Source organism: Loxodonta africana, chromosome 14 (assembly GCF_030014295.1).
Source record: "Loxodonta africana isolate mLoxAfr1 chromosome 14, mLoxAfr1.hap2, whole genome shotgun sequence".
Classification (NCBI taxonomy): domain Eukaryota; kingdom Metazoa; phylum Chordata; class Mammalia; order Proboscidea; family Elephantidae; genus Loxodonta; species Loxodonta africana.
In genome coordinates, this window is record NC_087355.1 from 83,279,536 (window position 1) to 83,299,090 (window position 19,555).

At 49.3% G+C, this 19,555-nt stretch overlaps 1 protein-coding gene across 5 annotated transcripts in view; it reads right to left on the bottom strand.

Moving 5' to 3' along the window:
- Positions 1–19,555, bottom strand: part of ZFAT (zinc finger and AT-hook domain containing) — a 223,437-nt gene that overhangs the window by 187,500 nt on the left and 16,382 nt on the right. The gene's annotated exons all lie outside the window — the stretch shown is intronic.

Below are 19,555 nucleotides of genomic sequence, written 5' to 3' on the forward strand. Positions count from 1 at the left end.
CAGGGGTCATCGTGAGTCAGAGTCGACTGAACAGCAACTGACGGCTACCTCAACCTACGCAACGGTCCAGAATCCAGTGCAGGTACAAACGGCAAGGTGAAAATTCACCTGGAACGTGAATCACCAAATCCCACCCTTCAGATGAATGAGCCGCACTAGCAGCAATTAAACATTCTAGCTAGACTCTCTGAAATCCGGTGCGAGGAGGAATGGAACAAACGGCGTTGCACAGGAGCCAAGACACCTTCAGTGACCCGCACAGGAAGGGAGGACACAAAGATGGGACTCTGTTGCTTGGTTAAGCCCCTAATTCCTACTGAAAGCATTATCACCTTTCACCAACACTTACTAATAGTCCATTATGCCCGTCCCAATATACTAGGCAGGAAGACGTAATTGGAAAAAAACACTCATTTTTGAGTCTGATAAAACAATTATAGGCACATATAAAAATGTTAAATTTAGGATTGCAAATTAACAATTAAAACCTAGATTTTTTTTTTTCTTCATTTACACTAAAAAGAAGAATTGTTAAAATGGAAAGGACAATGGCTTTGAAGTCAGACAGGCCCAGGCTGAGTTCTTGGCTCTAGTCCCTAAAGCCAGGCAGCCTTGAGTAGTAACAGTCTCTCAGGTGCTGGAATTCCATAGGAAATGCAGGGCAAGTGCCTACTCGGTAAGAGACATGTAAAGCCAGTTGCCATCAAGCCAGCTCCAACTCATGGCGACACCATCTGTATCCAACAGGGTAGAACTGTGCTCCACTGGGTTTTCAATCGCTGATTTTTCAGAAGTGGACCAACAGGCCTTTCTTCTGAGGTGTCTCTGGTGGACTCGAACTTCCTTTTGGTTAGCAGCCAAGTGCGTTCACCATTTGCACCACCCAGAGACTCCCGAAACACAGTGTCGTTGTTGTTGTTGGGTGCGATTCCAACTCATAGTGACCTCATGTGACAAAACAGAGCTGCCCTGTAGCGTTTGCTTGGCGGTAGTCTTTACGGAAGCAGATCACCAGGCGTTTCTCTCACAGAGGCGCTGGGTGGACTCGAACTGCCAGTCTTGTAGAGAGCAACCAGTGCTTAACCGTTGGGACAGCAAGGTTCCTTAGAAACATAGCACCCGTTGCCATCGAGTTGATTACGACTCACAGTGACCCTGTAGGACAGAGTAGAACTGCCCCATTGGGTGTTCAAGGAGCAGCTGGTGGATTTGAACTGCCAGTCTTTTTGGTTAGAAGCCTGAGATCTTAACCACTGCGCCACCAGGGCCCTGGAAACACCGCAGGCACTCAGTAAGCCACATCCTAATTCAATCCATCTCTCCAACTGCCACCTGCCCTCTCCCAGGCAGATGGCCTGGGGAAAACCTCCACCCCTCTGCCTGGTGCCCCAGCATTCACCATCCCTAGCCTGAGGGGACTCCACAAGCTGCCACTTGCATCTGAGGTCTCCAGGCTATTTGCTCTGCCTAGGGCAGAAACAAATATTTCACACCTCTCTCCTTTCCTCACTCCCTCCTCACTCTCAACTGCTGACCCTGCTTCCTCTTTGACCTGAAGCAGCCAGAAGACACCTTCCACGAGCTTCCGCCCCACCTGCCAGCTGCCTGCACCTGTGCCCATCCTCTCGGCCTCCCTCCAGTAGATATGAGGTTTGGCAAAAGCAGTGGCATACAAGTGGGTGGGGGGGGAGGCTCAGCAGGGTGGTTCACCCCAGTTGGAAGAGCGTATCATCACTGCCATAGTTCAGAATTGCCAGTCCACGGAGATTATAAAAAGGAGCCCAACTTTTAGCTGGTGCTATCATCACAGTGGTTAAGAGCTCGGCTGCTAACCAAAAGGTCGGTAGTTCGAATCCACTAGCCACTCCTTGGAAACCCTATGAGGCAGTTATACTCTGTCCTAAAGCGTCGCTAGGAGTCAGAATCAACTCTATGGCAACGGGTTTGTTTTTTTGTTTTTGTTTATTATTGCTGTGAAATTCCCCAAAGACAATGTACCCCTTACTGCCTGCGCCTGGGGGGAGGGGGGCTGCTCCCACAGCCACCACCCTGAAGGCCACTGGACAAAGGACAATGCTACCACTTGTGCACACCAAATCCTAACCTGTAGTCATGGATTGAATTGTATCCCCCCAAAATATGTGTATCAGTTTGGCAAGGCCACGATTCCCAGTATTGTGTGACTGTCCACCATTTTGTCATCTGGTGTGATTTTCCTATGTGCTGTAAATCCAACCTCTATCATGTTAATGGACACCCTGGTGGCATGGTAGTTACGTGCTGCAGCTGCTAACCAAAAGGTCTGAAGGTCCACGGTTCAAATTCACCAGGCACTCCCTGGAAACCCTATGGGGCAGCTCTATTCTGTCCTATAGGGTCACTATGAGTTGGAATCAATGGCAAAGGGTTTAATTTTTTTGGTTTTTATGATGTTTATGAGGTGGGATAGGCGGCAGTTATATTAATGAGGCAGGACCCAATCTACAAGATTGGATTGTATCTTGAGCCAATCTCTTTTGAGATATAAAAGAGAGAAGTGAGCAGAGAGTCAGGGGGACCTCATGCCACCAAGAAAGCAGTACCGGGAGCAGAGTGCATCCTTTGGACCTGGGGTTCCTAGGCAGAGAAGCTCTTAGTCCAGGGGAAGACTGATGAGAAGGACCTTCCTCCAGAGCCAACAGAGAGAAAAAGCCTTCCCCTGGAGCTGATGCCCTGATTTTGGACTTCTAGCCTATTAGACCATTAGAAAATAAATTTTACTTTGTTAAATACCACTGGTGGTATTTCTGTTACAGCAGCACTAGATGACTAAGACACTCCCACAGCAACTCACAGACATGGTCCCAGTAATGTTTCTTTATCCAGACCATCAATTTTCCTTCTCTGTTGGCTTTTTCCTATTAGCCTGCAAACACGTCATCATTTCTCCCGTCCTGAAACACAACAAAATCTTTCCTGATTCCCATTCCTGCTCTCCCTACCCCATTTTTCTCCTTCTTTTCACAGAAAACCTCCCAATGCAGAGAAGAAATGAGAAAGGAAGGGGATGGGCCAGGGCGACATAGCTATGGTGCAGACAGGCCCTGGCAGGGCACTGGGACCACAGGGGCAAGGCCACTCTCTGGATTCAAAGAAAGGGTTTCTCCATGAGCCAGCAGTGAGGAAATGGCCTAAGAGAATTCTCCCTACCACACAACACATGAAACAGAAATTTAACAAAGCAGAACATTGCTTCATCAATGAAATTCGCTCATGAATACTGCCAATAGATATTTTATTTTTTTTCCAAGAAATGTCTTATTCCTAAGGAACCCAACATGCTTCCCAAACAAGAGATTACAGGAATGCTTTTTTTCTTTCTATGAGGCCATGTGGTTTTCAATGTGCTTCCTGCTGGTCCTACAACAATCTTATTATTCCAGCAAAAAAGGCTTCATGATCCCCAGTGTACAGATGAGGAAACTGAGGCTGAGAGGGGTAAGCAGCTTGCCCGAGGCCACCGGCCCCATGCACATGCTCTCGTTCAGTTTTCCACTTCCCTTCATGACCCTCCCGTCACAGGTGCAGGCCCAGGTGTGGAGGCTGCCCTTCCCCAGGTCACACAGCCAGGAAAGCCCAGGGCCAAACTGAACCAGTTTTACCCAGCCGAAACCCAGAGTCGTCAGGGTGCACGGCCTTCCCAGAGTCAGCACTGAAAAGGACCATACAGCCACACAACAGCCACCAGGCTGCCGAACCCCTCAGCTGCGCTGGTGGTGTACTCTCCTTGGCTATTAACAATGCAACCGTGTATTTAAAAACAGCCTGTTCCACCACTATGGAAAACAGTTAGGTGATACCTTAAAAAGTTAAACAGAATTGCTATATGGTCCAGCCATTCCACTCCTAAGTATATACCCAAGAGACTGGAAAGCAGGGATGCAAACAGAAACGTGAGCACCAACGTTTACTGACGCGCTACTCACACTAGCCAAAAGGTGGAAACAACCCAAGTGTCATCAAGAGATGAATGGATAGACAACATGGATAAACATACAGTGGAATACTGCTCAGCCGTAAAGAGAAATGCCGTTCTGATACACGCTACAACATGGGTGAACCTCGAAAACACGCTGCTGAGTGAGATAAGCCAGACACAAAAAGACCAATCCTGCGTGATCCCACTTACAGGAAATATCCAGAATAGGCTAATAATGCTCAGAGACCAGGGTTGATGAGTGGTCACCAGGGGCTGGGGAGGAGAGAGAACGGGAGTGACGGCAGCAGGGGTCCCGGAGTTTCTGTCACGGGTGATGTAAAACTTAGGGTAGCCGTGATTGGTGGCAGCACATGATGAATGGAAATAATGGCACTAAACTGTACGACCAAAAAAATGGTTAAAACGGCAACTTTTTGTTACACGTATTTTACCACAAGATAAAATTAAAAAAATTAAAAACCAGCCTGTTCCAGGAGATGCCAGAGCAGAGCACAGGCACTTATACCCTCTTAAAAATCCCTGTGGGGCCTCCCAGGCTTCGACCTGAGGGTCCTGCGCTCTGCAGGTGCTCCCAGGGCACAGTACGGAAACGCCAAAGCCAGCGACCTCACGCAGAGCGCCCAGTCAGGCTGCACCCTCAAATACTAAGAGCTGCTAATCTACCAAAAGAACAACAAAGGAGCTATTTTCATTTTTTATCATGGATCAAAACGAAAAAATATATCTTGTACCCTGAAATATAATCATAATTATGTTGTCAGCTAATGCTGATGAAGATGCTATAATTTGGGGTACATTTTTAGGTCCAATTACTGCGCACTCATCCTTAGCAAAAGAATTCAAAGGAAAAATGATATACTCGGCACGAGGCAAGTAACACAAGTTTGGGGTTTGAGCATTCATTCAGTTTCCATGAATTATTGGCCAGTTGTTAATCTGTGACTGTTCTATTAAAAGAAAAACCTTAAATAACTCTATAAACAAGTCCTCATTTCCGAGCTGATTTGCAAACCTTCCTAGGCAGGAAAAGCCAGTCCCTGCTGCACCCTTCGCCTGCCGTCTGCTCACCACCCTGCTCACCACCCCACCCCGATGTGGTGTCTGGGGACAAGGAAACAGTGAAGAGCTCCCACCTGCTCCTCCTGGGACGAAGGGCAGGGATCAGGATGGGTCTGTTCCAGGAGGCTGGCTAGGCCCCTTAGACTCTGGAGGGCCACCGCCAGGTGAAAGGTCACAGCCAGAGGGTGGCTAGAGGGTCATTGCCAGGTGAAAGGTCACAGCCAGAAGGTGTCTAGAGGGCCACTGCCAGGTGAAAGGTCACAGCCATAGGTGGCTGGAGGGTCACTGCCAGGTGAAAGGTCACAGCCAGAGGGCAGACGGCGCTCTGGCCTCTTCCTCTGGCCACAGGCAGCAGATGTGGTCAGCCAGAGCTGGCCTCCTCCTAAAGGAACCTCTCCAAATGTCAGGCCCATGAGTAAAGGGGAGAGAGCAGTTAGTTCAGCCTGGAGCTTAAGGCACATGCTCCAGCCAGCTTATGGGGCACTCAGGCACCCAGCACACAGTCAAGGGAATCTTCCCCTTGAGCTAGCGTCCTCTGAAAGGCCCTCTTCTGTGGGAGCCTCAGCGGGTGGGGCGACGAGGGCAAGGCAGGGTTTGGACATTTATGGTGTCCCAGCTTTTATACCAGCTTTTGACTATTATTATTATTATCAGGGTCCATAGGTGGAGCAAAGAGTTTGTGATCAACTACTGACCTAAAGATCAGCAGTTTGAACCCATCCAGCAGTGCTGCAGAAGAAAGGTCTGGCAATCTGCTTCTATAAACATGTCAGCCAGGAAAACTCTATGGAGCAGTTCTACTGCGTAACACGCGGGGTTGCCATGAGTCAGGATCAACTCAATGGCAATGGGGAAAAAAAATTATTTACTGCGGGTTTTTTACTGCAAAAGTTACAATACAAACACATGCTCACTGTAAACAGTCCAATAATACACAACCACGCAGACTAGAAACGGCCCCTTTCTCGTTCTCTCTGGGAATAAGGGCACCACTGCACTTCCCTGAGCACGGTGTGCCTGCACTTCCCTGGGCACGGTGTGCCAGACCTATTGCTGCATGCTAGGGACCGGAACAGGCAGATGCGTCGTAGGGGAGGGGAGAGAGGGTGGTTAATACTATCTCAACAGCATCCACACCTTCATGCAAGCCCCTCCCCCCGTCCTGGGGCCCTGTGCCCTCCCCTCCCCTCCCCTCAGGGTCCCTGGAACCTGCGCCCTTTCCCCCTAACCAGGGTCCCCCAGGGCCCTGTGCCCTCCCCTCCCCCCAGGGTCCTGGGGCCCTGCGCCCCTCCCCTCCCCCCCCCACCCCTCTAGAGTCCTGCTTCAGATCAGGGCTCAGCACAGGAAGGCAGAGGAGGTATCTAGTGTTGCTACCATGGAAGGTCTCAGAGGCCCTGAGTGGAAACTCAAAATCCATCTTCTTACAGACACAATGTTAGAAAACAGCATCCAGGTCTGAGAGGTCTCATGGAAACTGCCTAGACCTTGGTGCCCGAAGCCCTGTGTTCTGGCCCTCTGACTGGCTGTACATCTCTAGGTAAGCCACTGAAGCTTCCAGACCCAAAGATCAATGGTGGAAGGGGCAGCTTAGGGAAAAAATGTCCCTTCTGGTGCAGGTCTGATGATCCAGGAGTGACACCAGACAGCCTGCACTTTACCGTGAAGCAAATGGCTTCAGTGGGTTACTGGAGAAAGGAAGTACAGGGTGTGACCTGCTCTCCACATGCCAAGCTTTCTCCTTAAAAACAAACACCATGAGGACACGGTTCTCCTGTCTACCTGTCTACAGGGAGCCAAGTCCAGTCAGCCCGAGACCAGGATGTGGAAGGAGGCAGCTGTTAGGGCCTAATCAAAGCAATGTACTCTCAGCTGCACCTGGAAACATTTATTTTCCAAATGAAAGCTGACTAAAATGAAAGCCAGAAATTTAGGGTAAGCTGGAGGTGAGAAGAGGAAGGCAGCTCAAGGGCAAATGTCAAGGCCTTGGGGTGGGGGTAGCGGGGAGCTGGCGGGTGGTAAACAACAGGGAGCTGTGGGGAGTGTGGCAGCCTGTAGGGCTTTCACCCTCCGCCTGAGGCACTCTGATACACACAGCGTTTTTAAAAAATGCTGTGGCAAGAAGTTCCAAAAAGATGCAGTAGATGTTCTTTTCTCCCTTCCTCCCACTAAGTACAGTTGAAAAGCCTGGACATTGTATGTAAACCAAGTACGCGAAGACCATGAATGTTGGAGAGAAGGCAGCAGACCAGCTAGCAACCTCGGGACCTAAGGAACAATGTGGTGGTAAGCGCCAGACATGGAGCTGAAGAAGCCAGCAATCGCAACACCAACAACAGGGCGCAGGTAAAAGCAGCTTCAAGACAAGCCTGCTGTCTCCAGCCAGAGGGACAGGAAACAGCCTGGCAGGACAGGACACTTGTGAGCAATCGACGCTCTGCCACAGCCAAGCAGCACGGAAAAAACCTGGGCCTCACCCCCACTCCACCAGCAAAGGCCAAGTGGCAAGCTGTCCGCCCACCTGGTAGCCAGAGCCTCACCTGACTGAGCACCACCTTCCTCAAAGTGCGGCGCTGCCAGGCACCCAGTGAGCACTCCACAAGTGTTATATGAATGAACGTTACAATATGCTTCAACGTTTATCAATAATCACAAGAAGACAAAATGCTACATTATTTAAATCGGTTCATTTAAAAGCTGTGGTTTAAAAATCTCTTACTTCCTCTCTTTGTTAGCATAGATCATTCCTTCTGCTTTTAACAATCTTTTATTTAGATTTATTAACTTTGAAGAGAGTTCAACAGCCAAAGCTATGATCTTATTAAATTATCTGTCTCACGAGCAGAGGATGTTGTTGTCATTAGGTCCCGTCAAGTTGGTTCCGACTCATAGAGGCCCTGTGTACAACAGAAGGAAACCCTGCCCGGTCCCGCGCTATCTTCACAATAGTTTCTGCGCTTGAGCCCATTGTTGCAGCCACTGTGTCAGTCCATCTCATTGAGGGTCTTCCTCTTTTTCGCTGACCCTCTACTTTACCAAGCATGATGTCCTTATCCAGGGACTAAACCCTCCTGATAACATGTCCAAAGTATGTGACACCAAGTCTCACCATCCTTCCTTCTAAGGAGCGTTCTGGCTTGTGCTTCTTCCAGTGCAGACTTGTTCATTCTTCTGGCGGTCCATGGTATAGTCAACATTCTTCGCCAACACCATAATTCAAAGGCATCAGTTCTTCAGTCTTCCTTATCTATTGTCCACCTTTCGCAAGTATATGAGGTGACTGAAAATACCATGGCTTGGTCAGGCGCATCTTAGTCCTCAAAGTGACATCTTTGCTTTTGAACACTTTAAAGACGTCTCTTGCAGCAGACTTATCCAATGCATTATACATTGTTTGATTTCTTGACTGTTGCTTTGACTGCGGCATTGATTGTGGATCCGAGTAAAATGAAATCCTTGACAACTTCGGTCTTTTCTCCATTTATCGTGATGTTGCTTATTGGTCCGGTTATGAGGTGTTTTGTTTTACGTTGGGGTGTAATCCATACTGAGGGCAATAATCTTTGACCTTCATCAGTAAGTACTTCAAGTCCTCTTCACTTTCAGCAAGTAATGTTGAGTCATACTCCAATCCTGATGCCATGTTCTTCTTCATATAGTCCAGCTTCTCGGACTATTCGCTCAGCATACAGATTGAATAAGCATAGTGGAAGGATACATCCCTGACACACACCTTTCCTTGACTTTAAACCATGCAATACCTCCTTGTTCTGTTTGAATGATTGTCTCTTGATTTACACACAGGTTCTGCATAAGCACAGTTAAGTGCTCTGGAATTCCCATTTTTTTGAAATGTTATCCATAATTTGTTATGATCCACACAGTCGAATGCCTTTGCATAGTCAATAAAACACAGGTAAACATCCTTCTGGTATTCTCTGCTTTCAGCCAGGATCCATCTGACATCAGCAGTGATATCCCGGGTTCCACATCCTCTTCTGAAACCAGCTTGAATTTCTGGCAGTCCCCTGTTGAGGTACTGCTGCAGCCATTTAATGGTCTTCAGCAAAATTTTACTTGCATGTGATATTAATGACACTGCTCGATAATTTTCATCTTCTGTTGAATCACCTTTCTTTGGAATGGGCACAAATATGGATCTCTTCCAGTTGCTTAGAATAGCAGGGAAGTGGATTCTTTGAGTCTTATTTTTTGTTTTCTTTTCCCTTGTCCTTATGTTATTAAATTCATATGAGCTGGCAGCTTCTCAATAGGAGTGGAAATATTTTAACAACAGGAAGTCAGACTGCTGTCACATTCAACTTAATGAATAAAGTCTCATATTGTGTAACTTAGTACAATTTAAAATACTTTTTTTCTTTATCTGCAGGAAAAGGGGCTCGGGTTAGGACAAGACACTTCCCTTCCATTTAGCTTATTCTGCAGAACTTACAGCCAGCTGTGCATCTGCTGTACCAACACCATCATCATCACCACCATCATCATCACACTTACTGAGACCCTGCTGTAAGCAGAACAATGCAATTCAAAGAGGAAGAAGTCGAAGGAAGCTTCGATGAAGTGAGCCCTCGCCTGGAGCCAGGGACCGACCATGCGAGGCTCGTGCTAGGCATATTTAATCTTCACACCAATCCTATGAAATAGGTGTTATTACTGTATTTCCTCCAACCTAAGACAATATCTATTTTAAGGAGCACTGGTATTTTACATACTACTAAAAAATTAACAAACGCTGCCACATAAACTATGACACACTGGTTCCTTATCACACCAAGGGCAAGACACCCCCTGATTTTAGAGATGTTCAGATGTGAGTCTTTGAATCAAGAAAATTCAGTCGCTGTTGTTAGTTGCCGCTGAGTCCATTCCATGTGTGCTGAGTAGAACTGCCCCATAGGGTTTTCAGGGCTGTGACCTTTTAGAAACAGATCACCAGGCCTGTCTTCCAAAGTGCCTTTGGGCGGGCTCGAACTGCCAACTTCCCCATATTCCAACTGAGGATATGGAGGCTAAGTGTGGTCCAAGTGATGGGCAGAGGTGGGGCTGGGACCTGAGCTCAGGAAGCCTCACCCCCAACCTTGGCCTGCTTTTCCACTAGAAAGCACCTTCTCCCTACTCTATGCTCCAGCTCAGGCCGGAAGCCCCGCTTCTGAGGTTACCTCCACGATGGCACTTCAAACCCTGCTTTCCAGAGAAGGAAGGAGACTTAACTGAGTAGCAGGCACTTCCCCAGTTGTTATCACATTCAATCCAGACAAGCAGGGCTTGCAAGCCCATAAGGTATCTCCAGGAGAAGTGGAAAGCGCCCCCTTCCGTAAGACACCAGCCCTCCTGCTCAGAAAGTAGTCATACTGATTTTGTTGGAACAAGACCCTTGACTACCATTTACGGAAAACTGTCATAATATACAAATCTACATGGTGAAACAAACCTCCTCAGATGTGGCATTCTTCTGCAGTGTACAACCCGCACGAATGCGCACCACGGCACAGCTAGTAGGTCACACGTTGCTGTTAGCTGCCGTCGAGCCGGCTCTGACTCAGGGCAACCTCCTGCGTAACGGAGTAAACCGCTGCCCGGTCCTGCGCCACCTTCACGGTTGTTGGCGTGTTTGAGCCCGCTGCGGTGGCTACTGTGTCAGTCCATCTCACTGAGGGCTTCTCTCATTTCCACTGACCTTCTAAGAACCTTACCAACCATGATGTCCTTTTCTAGCATTTGATCTTTCCTGATGACATGTCCAAAGCAAGCGAGCCAAAGCCTCACCATGCTCGATTCTAAGGAGCATTCTGGTTGTATTTCTTTTAAGACTGATTTGTTTGTTCTTCTGGAAATCCTGGTGGCATGTGGTTAAGAGCTACAGCTGCTAACCAAAAGGTCAGCTCAAATCTACCAGGCACTCCCTCAAACTCTATGGGACAGTTCTACTCTGTCCTATAGGGTCACTATGAGTCAGAATCGACTTGACGGCAGTGGGTTTGGGTTTTGGTTTTGGTTGGTTCTTCTGTACTCTATCGTACATTCAGTATTATTCACCAAAACCACAACTGGAATGCATCAATGCTTCTTCTGTCTCCTTTTTCACTGTCCAGCTTTTGCATGCATATGAGGCAACTGAAAAGACCATGGCAGGGGTCAGACAGGAGGGTATCATTATCCCCAGATGAAGAAGCTGTCACTTGCTTAAGAGGATCAGCTTCAGGCCTTTTAAGTAGCTTAAAAATTAGGCGGGAAGGAGGCAAGGTATGTGTGTATGGGTGGGGGGTGGGTGTTTATAATAAAACGTGCTAACCATATGCCACAGGGGAGTGTCTGGAGGATGCAGCAATCCCTTGCTGGGGAAGGCTTCTCAGGGGAGGGGAAGTTGAGCTGGTTCTCCGAGGAGGGCAGGACAGCTGGAACGGGTAAGGAGAGGGGGGCATGCTGAGGCAGGGGGCGGCAGCTGTCCCCCTGTGGGAGGTGAACTGGGGAGAACCAGACACCCATGAAGAGCTTTGAATGTAAGGGGGAGCAATTCCAAGGCCTGTAAAGCAGGCAGCAGCTCCTCAGGGAATCCACCAGACGTTTAACCAGGAAGGGCAAGAGGTGCAGGCCTTCCTAGCAGAAGGCCCGTTCCAGGAGGGGTGGGGATGGATTGCAAAGCACCCAGGGAGCCTGTCCCATAGGAAGGTACAGCTGATGGGGGCCAAAACACTGTATGTGAAATCTCCCGAGGTTTAAATGCTGGCAACGAAATAAGATTTTTCTGCAAAAACACCGTGCAGGTTAAACAGAGCAAGCCTGCAGGTTAGGTTGGCCAAGGGCCACCAATTTGCAGCTTCTGATGAACGGTTTTCCACGGGGAAGAGAGGAAGGCTATTAGCCTGAAGGGAGACATGGAGAAACTGATCTGAAGCAGGCCTTCTGACAGGTTCCTTCTGGCTCAACCCTCTCTGGTAATCTGCGTTTCTAACAAGTTCCCAGGGGTGCTAATACTGCTGCTTAGGGGCCAGTTCGGAGAACCACCAGCCCAGAGGAGGCTCTCAACATTTATTCTACACACGGGTCACCAGGGGTTCCTGTAAAAATGTAGATTCTGATTCAGTATATCTGGGGTGGAAATGCACATTCTCAGCAGGGGCTAGAACCGGAATGAACTGGTTTGACGTCCTGATGTGTAGAGACAGGCGTGGCAGGGAGAGGCCGGCCCCACTGTTTTCGCATCAACATCCAACTGGCCCCACAGCCCAGCTGTAGGGTTGACTCCAAGGAGGCACATTATAAACGCGAGCTATTTTCTACTTCATAAAGTTCCTCTGAGCCTTTCAGATTTCTCACAGTGGGAATTCCATTTGTACTCCAAGGAGAAAAAAATACATTTAAAAAAAAAAAAACATTTAAGTTGATGTTAGAAATGGAAGTAGGTAAGCGACAAAATACTAAGGTCTCCCTCTTTGGGGAGAAAGGTGTATTGATCTCCAGACAGCCTTGGAGAAAGCGCCTCCGCCAAGCCAAGCACACACAGGCTGAGAAGGAAGAGCAGGAACCAGGGCTGCTGACCCTCGGGGAGACAGGGCAAAGCGTACTCACAGACGGCTGATGATATTTTGGTATTTCTCTTTGAGTTGATCAGACATTTGACTGGGTGGGCGAGGATGGGCTGGGATATGCCCCATGCCTCTGTCTTCCTATCATAATGGCACTTAGAATGATGAAGTGAATAGTAGATGACAAAAAAAAAAAAAGCCCACATACACACGAGCACAAAAAGGAAATTAGTTTAACCAGGAGCAAGATAAATTTAGATTTGATGAAGAAAAGTCATTCCTGAAGGTGGGTGTGAACAGCCTAGCCGTTAAGAGAAGTGCCTGAATCCTGAGCGGTAAGCACCTGGACTAGACGAGCAGAGAGCCCAGGTGAGCAGAAGGTCCAGGTGAACAGAGGGCCCAGGTAAGCAGAGGATCCAGGTGAGTAGAGGGCCCAGGTGGGCAGAAGGTCCAGGTGAACAGAGGGCCCAGGTAAGGAGAGGATCCAGGTGAGTAGAGGGCCCAGGTGGGCAGAAGGCCCAGGTGGGCAGAGGGCCCAGGTGAGTTTAGGGCCCAGGTAAGCTTAGGGAGCAAGTGAGCTCAGGGCCCAGATGAACAGAGGGTGCAGGTGAGCTTAGGGCCCAGATGAACAGAGGGCCCAGGTAAGTTTAAGGCTCAGGTAAGCTTAGGGACCAGGTGAGCTTAGGGCCCACGTGAGCACAGGGCCCAGGTGAACAGAGGGTCCAGGTGAGCCTAGGTCCCAAGTGAGCTTAGGGCCCTGGTGAACAGAGGGTCCAAGTAAGCTTAGGGCCCAGGTAAGCAGAGGGTTCAGGTAAACTGAGGCTCCAAATGAGCTTAGGGTCCAGGTGAGCTTAGGGTCCATGTGAGCAGAGGGTTCAGGTGAGCAGAGGGTCCAGGTAAGCAGAGGGCCCAGGTGAGCAGAGGCCACATGTGAACAGAAGGCTCAGATGAGCAGAGGGGCCAGGTGAGCTTAGAGTTCAGGTAAGCAGAGGGCCCCGGTGATCAGAGAGTACAGGTGAGCAGACAGCCCAGGTGAACAGAGGGTCCAGGGTTAAGGGAGGCAGGGAAACTTCAGGCAAGGAAGGTACAAGAGCTGTGAGACTGGGGGTGGCCATTCCAGGAAAGTTTCTACACATCCACCAAGGGAGAGAGAGAGGCATCAAGACTCCATGGCCCAGAGTGAGGTTCACAATCTAACCACTTTGGGTTCTTCACTGGAACATAGAAAGCAGAGTGTGAATGTGAGCTCCAAGGTGGTCCTATACCTGCTACAGATGCCCCTTGGAAATCTGAGGAAGCAGGAAAGTATTCATATTCAGTATTCGTTGACTGAATCAACAAATGAATGGGCCCAACCGGTAAAAACACTACACATGTGGGCGCACACAGCCCACGCAGAGAGGGTGAAGTCCCTGTGAACTAGCCACAGTCCTCCTTCCCTCTCTGGCTGGCGCCCAACTTCCGCTGCCCACCCAGCTGCTGAATAAGATCTGGACTGCCTCCTGCGGATCCTCCCTGCGGATCCTTCCTACGGTTCTGGGAAGGAACCAACTAGCTGATACCACCATCATCATCCTCGATTTACAGATGAGGGAGCTGGGACTCAGGGAAGTTAGCGATTTGCCAAAAAGTCCCCAGTCAGATAAATAATGTCAAAACTTGAGCAAGACTTTCAAAGTCAGTCCCTCCATCTGCCATCTGCTGGTAGCCAACACTGTGCTGGAGATAGTCTGTTATTTCCTGACACCCACACAGAGCTGCTGTGAGTAAAATAAGTCTTGACATCCCCAACCCATAGTGGGGTCACGTTAGAGCGGGAGTTCCACAGTCTCCGCGTCTCCAGGCCTTCCTGCCAGGATTCAACTGAGGCCGGGAGGCCCCTAAGCTTGTGTTCTCCACGTCAGCCATCCCAAATGACTGATTGCAGTGAAGGAGTAGCTACGCTAAAGAGGGGCTTTGCTCTGTGTCGTAATTTACTACAGCAATTCATTTCAGGGAACAACAGGCTGGAAAATGAGAGGGCCATTTGTGGTTAATGCTCACTCAGTGAGGCACACACGTAATTAGCATGTCCACTGCACAGCGCGGCAACAGCTCCAGAACCTGAGACAGCTGACACGGAGGGCCGCACGGGTATTCAGCAAAAAAATGTTGGGAGTTAGCAACACAGAAAACGCAGGCCCTTCATCAACCGGCAGGCGCCATACACGTGCTGACAGCTCCCTCTTGTGGCAGATCTGGGCACTACGCCTCCTTTCGCAGGCCGGGGTTATTGCCAAGACCCAGGGGGCCAATAGAAAATGCTGTTGCGTGCTGGCGAGTTGGTTCCGACTTATAGTGACCCTATAGGTCAGAGCAGAACTGCCCCATAGGGTTTCCTAGGCTGTAAACTTTATGGGATCAGATCGCCAGGTCTTTTCCCCCATGGAGCTGCTGGTAGGTTCGAAATGCCGTCCTTTTGGTTAGCAGCCACAAGTAACAGCTCTTATTTCCATTATAAGAAGCCCTGGTGGCACAATGGTTAAGCACTTGGCTGCTAACCAAAACGCTGTCAGTTCGAATCCCCCCAGGAGCTCTGTGGGAGAAAAGACCTGGTGATCTGCTCCAATTCTGCCACTGAACCATTAATGCCCCCATGGTGGGTCAGTGGTAGAATTCTCGCCTTCCATGCGGGAGACCTGGGTTTGATCCCCAGCCAATGCATCTCATGCATAGCCACCACCCATCTGTCAGTGGAGGCTTGTACGTTGCTATGATGCCAAACAGGTCTCAGTGGCTCTTCCAGACCAAAACAGACTACTTGGCGATCGACTTCCAAAATCAGCCAGTGAAAATCCCTATGGATCACAATGGTCCAATCATGGGGTTGGTGAAGAACCCAGCAAAGCGTCATTCCGTTGTGCACTGAGTCACCATGAGTGGGGCCAACTCGATGGCAGCTAGCAACAACAACATGGACATATCAATTCAAAAAATTTTATAAAGCAATTTTTGAAGAAAATGAGATAGAAAGAAAAGGGATATTCGGATCCATAAGCCAATCTCTTATTTAAAGCATAGTGAAGTTAAAGAGCAGCTTGAAGCCCAGGCCTAGAGCTGAATCCCAACTCTGCCCCCTAGTGGCTTTGTGGCCTGGCCGCCATACTTTTGCTCCCCGCAGGAGACCAACCAGACACCTCTGAGGCACTGCCCTTCATGAAGCCGCAAAGCGGCGCCCGGGGTCTCCCACCTTAACTGGCCCTTGCACCCCTGCTGGGACAAAGTCTGCGTTCATCTTTGAACCTCTTTAGACCTCAGTTTTGTCATCTGAAGAATGAGCGGCCTAATTTAGAAGTAGAGTGGTGCAAAGGTTAACACGCTCAGCTGCTAACTGAAAGGTCAGAGGTTCAACCACCCAAAGGCGTCTCGGAAGAAAAGCCTGGTGAGCTATTTCCGCAAAACCAGTCTGGAAAACACCTCTAGAGCACAGTTGTACTCTGACACACATGGGGTCTCCGTCAGTTGGAGTCGACTTGATGACAACTGGTTTGGTTTAAATCAGAAATGGCCTTTGAAGGTTTTAAAGCAGAAGCCGCTCCTCAAGCCGTATCCAGAGACTAAATGTGGAGACAGAGACAGAAGCACCGGGACCAAAGCAAGGGTACAAGGACAGAAGCACCAGGACCAAAGCAAGGGTCCAAGGACAGAAGCACCGGGACCAAAGCAAGGGTACAAGGACAGACCCACCCGGCATCCAGAGACAGAACCACCGGGACTAAAGCAAGGGTACAAGGACAGAAGCACCGGGACCAAAGCAAGGGTACAAGGACAGAAGCACCCGGCATCCACCTCCCCAGGAGCCTGGAGGGCCTCTGGGTGAACCGACCCCTCTCCCCCGCTCCGCTGCCCATAACTAATCTCCAAGGTGCCCTCCCAGTTCTGATGCTCCGAGGGTGGAGGTCCCAGTGAGCTCATACCCTTAATCTGGGGTATTACCATCGGGCATCTCATAAAACGCTGAGGAACATGTCAACTTCTATAGCTCACAAAGTTAATGTTTTTATTAAAGGCAGGGGAGAAATCCCATGGGTGTTTCTTTGCTGAAACCGGATTACCAAAATAAAATGTGAAATGCTCAACATCAGCTATAATTAAGGCTGGGCCAACAGTCGCATGATAATTTTATGCGCACACATTTCTTCCATGTAGAAACTTGGCATAAAATTTTTAAGTTATTTTTAAGCACTCTCAAAGTGAGAGCCCTGGACTGTGAAGTAGATTCACATTGAACATAATAATCAGAGCTGGAAAAAGTGGCCCTTTCCTTTGGGAAACAGGAACCACCCCAGCCCCCAGGTTCTCTGAGTGACAGTACGCATCCCCCCCTCCACCCCAAGCAGCTGTGTAGGAGGCTCTGTGGACGTGGGGAGCTCCGTGACTTCACGGCCCCCTGTTTTCAAACTGCCAAGGTGGCCGGGATTAGCCACCCACACAGAACTCCCCTCTAAAGTAACCAAGTCTCTGTGGTCACGTCCACACTAAAAACAAATATGCTGAATCCTCTTCCCATTGCATAATGTATCTGAGGGGAAAACAGGGATGCGTGCCACCGCCACCACTACCACCCCGCCTCGGGGTTTTTGGTGTGTGCTGCCGTGGCTTTTTTTACTTCATTTTGGCTCCTGTGTATACCTGGCCCGCTTTTCGCCTCACTTCCGAAGCATTAACAGTTTCTCCAGTTTCCACTGAGGCGACGCCGACTCCCGGCGACCCCACGCATGTCAGAGGAGACCTGTGCTCCACAGGTTTTCAGTGGCTGGTTTTTCAGGAGGAGATCGCCAGGTCTTCCTTCTCAGGCACCTCTGGATGGACACGAACCTTCAACCTTTCGGTGAGCAGTGAGAGCATTAACCATTTGCTGTTTATATGAGTAAAGTACAAGGCAGAGCGCTGCCTCATAACAGTTTTCAGAAATACTGCCTGCCTTGCCCCCACTCCTACAGTCGTACCACCTGGAGTGAGGCTGCAAAGGCCCTTAGACGTCCTCATTTCATCCAATCCCCTGCTCCTGCTTAGGCAGCGTCTTAATTTTACAAATGTGTAACTGGCACATTTTTTAATGAGTTTACAGGTAAAGCGTGGCAGGCTCCAAACCAAGGCCATCACCGTCAAGTCAGTTCTGACTCCTAGTGACCCTACAGGACAGAGCAGAAACGCCCCATAGAGTTTCCAAGGAACAGCGGGTGGATGATGAACTGCTGACCTCTTGGTTAGCTGCGGAGCTCTTAATTACCACACCACCAACGGTGAGGACAGTTTGCGCTTGAATGCTAACCTAAAGTTTGGCAGTTCAAACCCACCCAGTGCTACCACAGATGTGGTACGATTGATTATTTTTGTGTGCCCTTTCTAGCCATGGTCTTGTAACTCTCACCCAGGTGTTTGAGCAGGACTGTGTGATAGGGTAATTGTGGCCTACCAAGGGAATTGGTCAATTTTGCCTTAAATGAGAGCCAACTCCAGAGCAGAGAGAAGGATCCTACCACCACCAAGGAAGAACAGCCAGAAGCAGAGAGCATCTCCTTTGGATTTGGAATCCCTGTGCTGAGAAGCTCCTGGAAGCAGGAGACTGAGAGAGAGAGTGAGCTGTAACCCTGAAGACTGTGAGAGACAGTGAGCTGTAACCCTGAAGACTGTGAGAGAGAGTGAGCTGTAACCCTGAAGACTGTGAGAAGCGGTGGCAGCAGAGACCCTGGCAGCAGGAGACAGCCTGGGGGGCTTCTTGGCCCACAGAGAGAGATAGCTGAGTGAGTGCATTTGGGCAGAGACTGAGGCCCGGGAGAGGCGTGCCTGTAAGCACGGCTGGGAAGAGGCTGTCCTGATGGAGAGCTGCATCCTGATTGTTCCCACGCCTGAATTGTAACTGTTACTTCCCTAATAAATCCCATAATTGTGAGTAGGGTCTGTGACTATGGCCTGTAGTTGTGTGTGGCCATTGCAATGAATTATCGAGCCCAGGAGACAGCACTGTGGGAGGGATGGTTGGTGTCAGAACTGGTAAAGGCAGTGGAGAGAAGAGTTGTATCTAACCTCGACCTCAGGGGAATCGGCCTTGGGCTGTTGATTTTGGTTCTCCTGCCGCCTTGTGAAGTTAGAGGAGGTCAGACACCCTCATGCAGGTTTTTTCCCAGGGAAGATGAAGATCTGCTTCCGTAATGACTCCAGCCAAGAAAACCCTGTGGAGTGGTTCTATTCTGTAACACATGGGGTTGCCACGGGTCAGAGTCGACTCAGCGACAACTGGTTTGGTTTGGTTTTATACCCAGAATACTACCATTTCGACGTGCAATCAATTTTAAGAAGACTGAGAAATTTTAAAAGCACTCAACTACTAGCCAAAAGGCTGGCAGTCCAAATCTACCCACCAGCACCTTGGGAGACAGGCCTGGCAATCTGCTTCCAAAAGGTCAAGCCTTGAAAGCTCTATGGAGCAATTATACTCTGCACGCATGGGGTCTCTATTAGTTGGAATTGACAAGACGGCAAGTACCAACAACTGTGTTTTACACTATTTTACACGTTTTTTGCTGCACATCACAATACGAACTAGCCCCAAATCCAGTACAGGCAGTCCCCTGCCTAGGAACGGACAACGTGAACGAACGACTTACGGACAACCTGTCCTTGCCCCTTAATGTCATATAAATTTGCCCTCACCTTGAAATGACTGAACCAAACTCTACTGGCAACAAACTCTCCATGACAATCACCTTCACCTGAAGCTTTTACATCAATGAAAAGGCTTCAAGCTGGCTCTTGCACTAAACACAGCCTGAATCAGAACCGTACCCCCCAGTCCAGCTTACCTACAGATTCCCACAGACAGCCTGAATCAGAACCGTACGCCCCGGTCCAGCTTACCTACAGATTCCTACAGACAGCCTGAATCAGAACCGTACGCCCCGGTCCAGCTTACCTACAGATTCCTACAGAC